The following is a 7,014-nucleotide window of genomic DNA, read 5'->3' as shown; positions in this document are numbered from 1 at the left end:
TGATCGACTCGCCGAATCATAAAATAACTATAAAACGACACTAAAACTACATGCACATTTACACTTATCGTTTATCATCCTGCAAAATATGTTCAAGAAAGTACGGACGTTAAGGCTAGAAAGTCATTATGGTTATAAAATGAAAACGTAGATGAGCGTTCTCGTCAATTTTACGGCTCGAAATACTGTTAAAGTTTAGTGTCGTACACAAAGATTTCTAATGGCATGTATGCGCAAACTTTGGTTGCGGCTGTCGAGGTTGTGGTGATTGAAAAGTCAATATTATTTAAAGCTACGTGCCGTTTAGTGGGAGCAGTCCTCGGAGTGACCTTGTGGCGTGGGAGACCAGCTAGAAATCGGCCCTGTGGTTACGCAATCTCAACCACTCAGGCGCGCCTCCGCGAGCGCTCGTTGCTCCGTCGCCCGCCATTTTGCCTTGTACCCTAATGATCATGTCCGACATATTTTAATTCTTGATACCTACTCGAATTCAATTCAATGTGAGTTTTTTCCTCTCCTCCTATTTTAGCACTTACTTAGATATTTTTTTTAAATACGACATAAAATACTGGCATCCTTACGAGCTATTCAATAACAAGAATATTATTTTATTCATCCTCTCTACAAATTTATTCACAAAAACTCTATAAAGGTAATCTTTTCAATTTTACAGTAAATGTTCGAATATTAAACTACTGATTTGTATGATGATTGATGAATAAAGAAAAACCCAAATATTGTGAAGATGAGCTGATACAAACACACAACACTGATAGCGTTTCGCGTTGAACGCAGAACACACCTTCTTAATTATCGCGTATTGATAAGCCTATCAATTGATTATTATTATCATTTTGTTTTGAAGTAAGTCAGCCGTAGATGAAAAAAATACATTTCCTGAAACAAATATAAAATCACGTTATTATATTAATTGATTTAACAGTACATAGAGGCGATGCTTTACATGTCTACTTCTATTTCTTTGATACAACCTCTCTGACTGCGTTTATTAATAGATACATCAATCGTAATTTATGTAAATTTATATACAATGAATAGAAGCGGTTAATTTTCCACCAATATAACGCTAGGAAATATTCGTAAAAAATATTTTTAATGAAGTAGGCATTCGTACTAGAGCTAGGTTAATCGATTGTGCGTTAAAATTAGATATCGTGAGAGAGAATTAGTGAAGTCGCATGGAAACAGGACGGCTGTAGCGGCTACTCCTCATAACTGCAATTGTTTTTGCTTTCCACAATTGACAAGTGTTAAGTACGTATACAGTATGTAGTAAGGTATGTAGTACACAAATGTGTTTGTATGCAGTGAGCTCTTAAATAAGCTTATTTTTATCGCTGCTTAGTTTTAATTCGTTTTTTTTTCAAATAATTGAAGTTATTTTAATTGTTTCATGACAATTTTTGAATCTTTTCTGCGGTTGTCCACTCTAAATTTGGTATGATAAGACGGCGTCTATGGGGATCTAACATTCTCCTTTCGAAAGACAAAGCTAAGAAAAACATTAGTTTAGTGACAATTATCCTGTTTGTTTCTTTTTTGTGGTCTGTGGTCATTGATTAACCCTTCCTCACTTCTCTTTTGTCTTATTGCCAATAGACACCACAATTCGTCATAGAATATAAGTTTCAAATAGAAAACTCTACATAAAAAATCTTAAATAGGTAGATTTGTCTACATCTTTTAAAAGTTTATTGCAATTTTATAAATAAAAACTCTTTTGTTGATATTTTCAATGAAGTATACTGTATAAGCACAAGTTTCGTACAGTATATTTTAAAATAATATTATGTCAATATATTACGTACTAGACCGGACTCTCAGTGGAGTTTCGTTTGCAAAAATAGCGGACCTAAATCTGACTTCTGATATATATTGTATAGATCCCAGACATCCTATAGACAGATGTTGCCAACCAGTTTTGTGGTCCCCCTCTCCCCACAACGGTAATTAAATATGGCATACAAAGAAAAAAATAAAAATTTCCAAAACATGCCGTGTGGGGTATCAAATGAAAGAGCTTATTGAGTAGATCACGAATATATAGCATACTATAACATTTCTTACACTTTCTCTAAGATTTTTTAGAAAATTTACGAAAATGCTCCATTTTTGAGTTAACTTTAAACCACTATAAATTGAAAACTCATGAATATATTTTTTAAATTATTATTTTAAATAATTAACAATAGTCTATTGTTTACGATTCAATAGTTCGTACAGTGAAATAGTTGCATGGGGGAGTCTGGGGAGCATTCAAAGATGGCGAGTATATTTTCAAGTTTATGCCAGAAATAAAGGCCTAATACAAAAATATCGGTGTCAGGGCTTAGAATAATTATCTCTGCACTGTCGTTGTGTTTGATAGAATGAAAAATATGGCAGAACATTCTTGAATCAGCCTCTGTGTGATTTCAAATCAGTAACTTCAGTGAAAGTTGCGCCTTGCAATTTAAAACATTTTGTGGGGTCATCAAATCCACCACATATATTACGAACTTTTGAATCGTAAACAATGGACTATTGTTAATTATTTAAAATAATAATTCAAAAAATATATTCATGAGTTTTCAATCTATAGTGGTTTAAAGTTAACTCAAAAATGGAGCATTTTCGTAAATTTTCTAAAAAATCTTAGAGAAAGTGTAAGAAATGTTATAGTATGCAATATATTCGTGATCTACTCAATAAGCTCTTTCATTTGATACCCCACACGGCATGTTTTGGAAATTTTTATTTTTTTCTTTGTATGCCATATTTAATTACCGGGGTGGGGGACCACAAAACTGGTTGGCAACATCTGTCTATAGGATGTCTGGGATCTATACAATATATATCAGAAGTCACATTTAGGTCCGCTATTTTTGCAAACGAACATCTCCTTGGAGCCTGCTCTATACCAAATACCAATAACTTTTCATTAACATACGGTACAAACATGTACAACACTATAAGGAAAACAATAAATGTAATTCAAGTATGTACATATATAGAGTGTTTCAATTCATAGTCTTATCTTTCTGTTTGCATTTAGGTAATTAAAAAAAATAACAAAAGGTATGGTAAATACCTAAGGGTAAAAAAATAACCGCTTTTTGTTTCTTATAAATTTGTACATTTATTGTAAGTAATTTTAAAATTAATGGAAAATAGTAAATTCTTATTATTATGCAAATATTAATTGTACATTAATTTGAGCACATTAAACTACAAAATTGAGTAATAGAATCATTATTTAAGAATTAATTAACATAGCGTTAATGTTACGAATTATGATATTATGGCTAATAAAAGCTTAATTACTGAGTGTCATTACTATTGGCTTCAGTGTTGTGTCAGTAAAGTAAACTTATTATATGTATTATGTAACGACAACTTTTGAGTGAGCGTTGATATGAAATCAAAAAAAATAGCACAGGCTCTATCACAGTATTACCATCCTACAGTATGGCGACGAATGTACTTGTGCAGAGAAACGGAGGGGAACTGGCGGGGGGTCGGGCGACGCGGGCCGCTTAATGCAATCACGCTGAGTTTGCATTAACTATCGCGAAAGGATGACGCAGTCGTATTTTTTGTGTAATAATTTTATGATACATAGGTACTTACATATTCTATTATGACGCGCAAAAACTGTTCCGTTTACGGATGTAAATCTACATTGAAATCCCAGAAGGAAACAATATTTCAGAAAGATTGTATTAATTGTATCTGTTGAATTAAAATCAAAGCTATGTATATGTTGTCCTCATTATTTTCTAATCAGATTGTACATCCCAATGCGAATGCATTACTTAGTTAAATGGTATAATATACAATTAAGAACATCCAAAAATAAAGTGTCCACGTAAATAATATTTAGCAGTGTAATATCTGTAATTATATATTTATGAACAAATAATTACATCAGATTTAATAATCGCAATTATTTTGAATGTACATATGAATAAATGATTTCATCATAATATTAATAATCAAAATTGTTTTATTTCCCATTTGTTGCAACCCTAGCGTATTTTCGTGTGGCAGCGTAAGTACCTACGCTGGCGGCGGCATCGCGCAACATCAAAGGCGATTCCTTACTGTAGGAAATAATATTGTAATACTGTGGGCTCTATATTATATTAGGGTCCTATCTGTAAATTCTGTAATATCATATACAAATACATATATCTTCTGTAATTGAGCAATACATAGTTTCAATCAAATATATATTGCAGCACGAACACTTCGTAGTCAGGCATGCAATACCTAAATCTTAATCTTTAATGATTTAAATTACCTAGATACCATTGGACATAAGTAGGCAGGCACAGTCCGAGTGGCGACCTTCTCGGAACTGAACATCGCGAGTCGCGACAGGAGCCCTGCCGCACCCTAAACAAAATACTCGTGTAACCTAGCTCGGTATTTTATAACTAGAAAGATATTCTTTGATTGCTTTCCTACTTTTTAAGTCAATAATGTAGGTACTTCTTTTCATAAGAATGATTTTATACTGATTAAGCTTATATTATACTGAGTTGCTGCGAATGTCATACTCAGACTCAAACATTTATTTTTTCAATAAGATTTCTTCTAGAATCACTCTTGAATCGTCATAACATATTTGTAACATTTGCCACCGATTGGGAAAGCAGTATTTATGAAGAAGAACCGGCACGAAATTCCATAGTTGCTCTTTTAAAATCATGCCAATTTTAAATGCTATTATCTAATAACTACATAATATATTGTGGAATTAAATAGTACAAAAGTGTTAATATGTAAATAGTACAAATGTTATCGGAACCTTAATCATATTTCAAAGATAACGATTTCGTTTCTTATTAACTAATGAGAAAACACATGACTGTATATTTCACTAGTCTCAATTTTCTACACAAAGACATGATTGAAGATTGTTGCATATCTGAGTGAAGCGCGTGTGTGTTATCAGAGGGAAGAACCTGACATTAACGATATTTATATAAAGCCCGATTGAAATCGGTACATTTGAAATTAAGATTTATAACAGAAACTAACATTAATCATTTTACGATTTTCCTGTCAAGTCACGCCATATTGGAGGTTTCAATGACAAAATGTAGAGTTTCAGAAAATTAACTGCAATATTACTAAGCATATCCGGGCTTACATACACCCTTTTCAATATCTTTAATTTCTATGTCACTGATTCGTAATCGTACATCTATATGAGAGATTATGTTCACCAGGACATAGTCTATATAAAAGAATATCTATTGTTTTATAGATTATTGTCTCTGCTATTTATTGCATCTTTGTAGCTATGGTTAGTAGCTCTGAAACAAGGACATTGTAACCGTCTTCAACAGCACCGCCTCGGGACGCGTTTCTATCATTATTGCGGAGTCTGTGATTGCTTCGAAGATATCTAACAGTACACAGCGAAAATTGAACGTCCGAAACGAGTCATTGAACCGAAACCTGACCGTTAGCCACTACAATCCGAATCTAGCAGGACGGGCCCTTTTACTTCTTTATGATTTTTTGTCCTAATTTCTTACTACTTTCTCCCTTCCTCTTATAGCATCTCACTCATTAACTCATGTTTTATGCAAAATTATGACGCAAATGGGTATTTCGTAATCACTCCTATTATAATAAATTAATATTTTAGTTTAAATGAACGTCCATTAGTTTATTGTAAAATGTCGTAACATTAATTCTATTTTACATTAATTGTCTTGGCCCCAGGGCACCTATAAATAAAGAGTATCTATCTAAATCATTATTCTTAACATTCCATGAACTAAATCTATAACAATGTATTAGGTTCCTTCAGAAGTAGATTATTGTGAATGCCAACAAAAATTACGTATGAAAAACTAGCACTAACTAACTGAACTATCTACAAAACATCCTTTAACAGATTCACAGTACAGCCATGTTCATCATTCGATACGAACGTACATTAACAAATTGATTATGAAATAACTGCATACCGGTTCACATAGCTAGAACATTGCACTCCGATCGATAGTATGGCGCTGATGACACAAGCTGTGTAGATACAATCACGTCGCCCATTCCGTGTTTGATGACAGGCGACGAACATCTATGTTAGAAAGCTGAAGGATTTCTTTTTGTTCGCAGCTTTTACCACTTGCGCAGTTTTAACAGTTACCGTCGACCGTTCTCTGAGCCGTTACAGTGAATCTGCTTATTCATTGAACTCTCGAAACATCCAAAGCTTGATGTTATCTATTCACCATCACAACTTACTAAAAACTAACAATTTACCTTAAGCAAACTGTACAAGTAACTTTTTTGGTAGTATCATATCGGTTTTATGATGTATAAAATAACGATTGAAATCTGTTTAATTGTTCCTACTGTTCTAGGAATCGTTACTGGTAAAATGTGAATATTTTAAAATATAAAGAAATATCGACAAAAAAGTTTTATGTTCCTATATACGTACCCAATATTTGTACGATACAGAGTATTTGTTACATAATATTTTACATAAAACAAACACAGTTTTCAGAAAATAATAGCTTTAAAACGTAGTAAATCGTGTGACCTAGAATTTTTCAGGATTTGAGGGCGTGTTTGTTATTAACGGGAAAGTGTGTTGGCAAGCTTTTATGCACCGACTGCGCTGCCTGAAAACTAGGTCAGCTCTATGTAAGGACTTCAGCTTACAGCGACACTGTGACCTGGGTCAGGTCAGCCCTGAATATACGTTATACATCTCATATAATCGATATCAACTTGCATTTTTCCTTAATCATCATAAATATTGCGAGGAAAGTTTTTTTGTTGTTTAGCTCTTTATCATGGTAGAGTTTTAGAAGAACACAATTTGGCTATATTTTTTACATTATTTGCTTACGATGCGATTTATGATTGAAAAATGACTATCATAATAACTTCATGAATACGTAAGGACATACATACAAAAATACATAGAAATAAAGGGTAACAATAAAAGTATTTTATAAAACACATAAATATTTTACAAATCCA

This window comes from Colias eurytheme, chromosome 3 (assembly GCF_061535395.1).
Source record: "Colias eurytheme isolate Ceu_HAF_F1 chromosome 3, ilColEury1 Martin Lab GWU primary, whole genome shotgun sequence".
Taxonomy (NCBI): domain Eukaryota; kingdom Metazoa; phylum Arthropoda; class Insecta; order Lepidoptera; family Pieridae; genus Colias; species Colias eurytheme.
The sequence above is the reverse complement of the archived record's forward strand: the minus strand, read 5'-3'. Positions refer to the sequence as shown.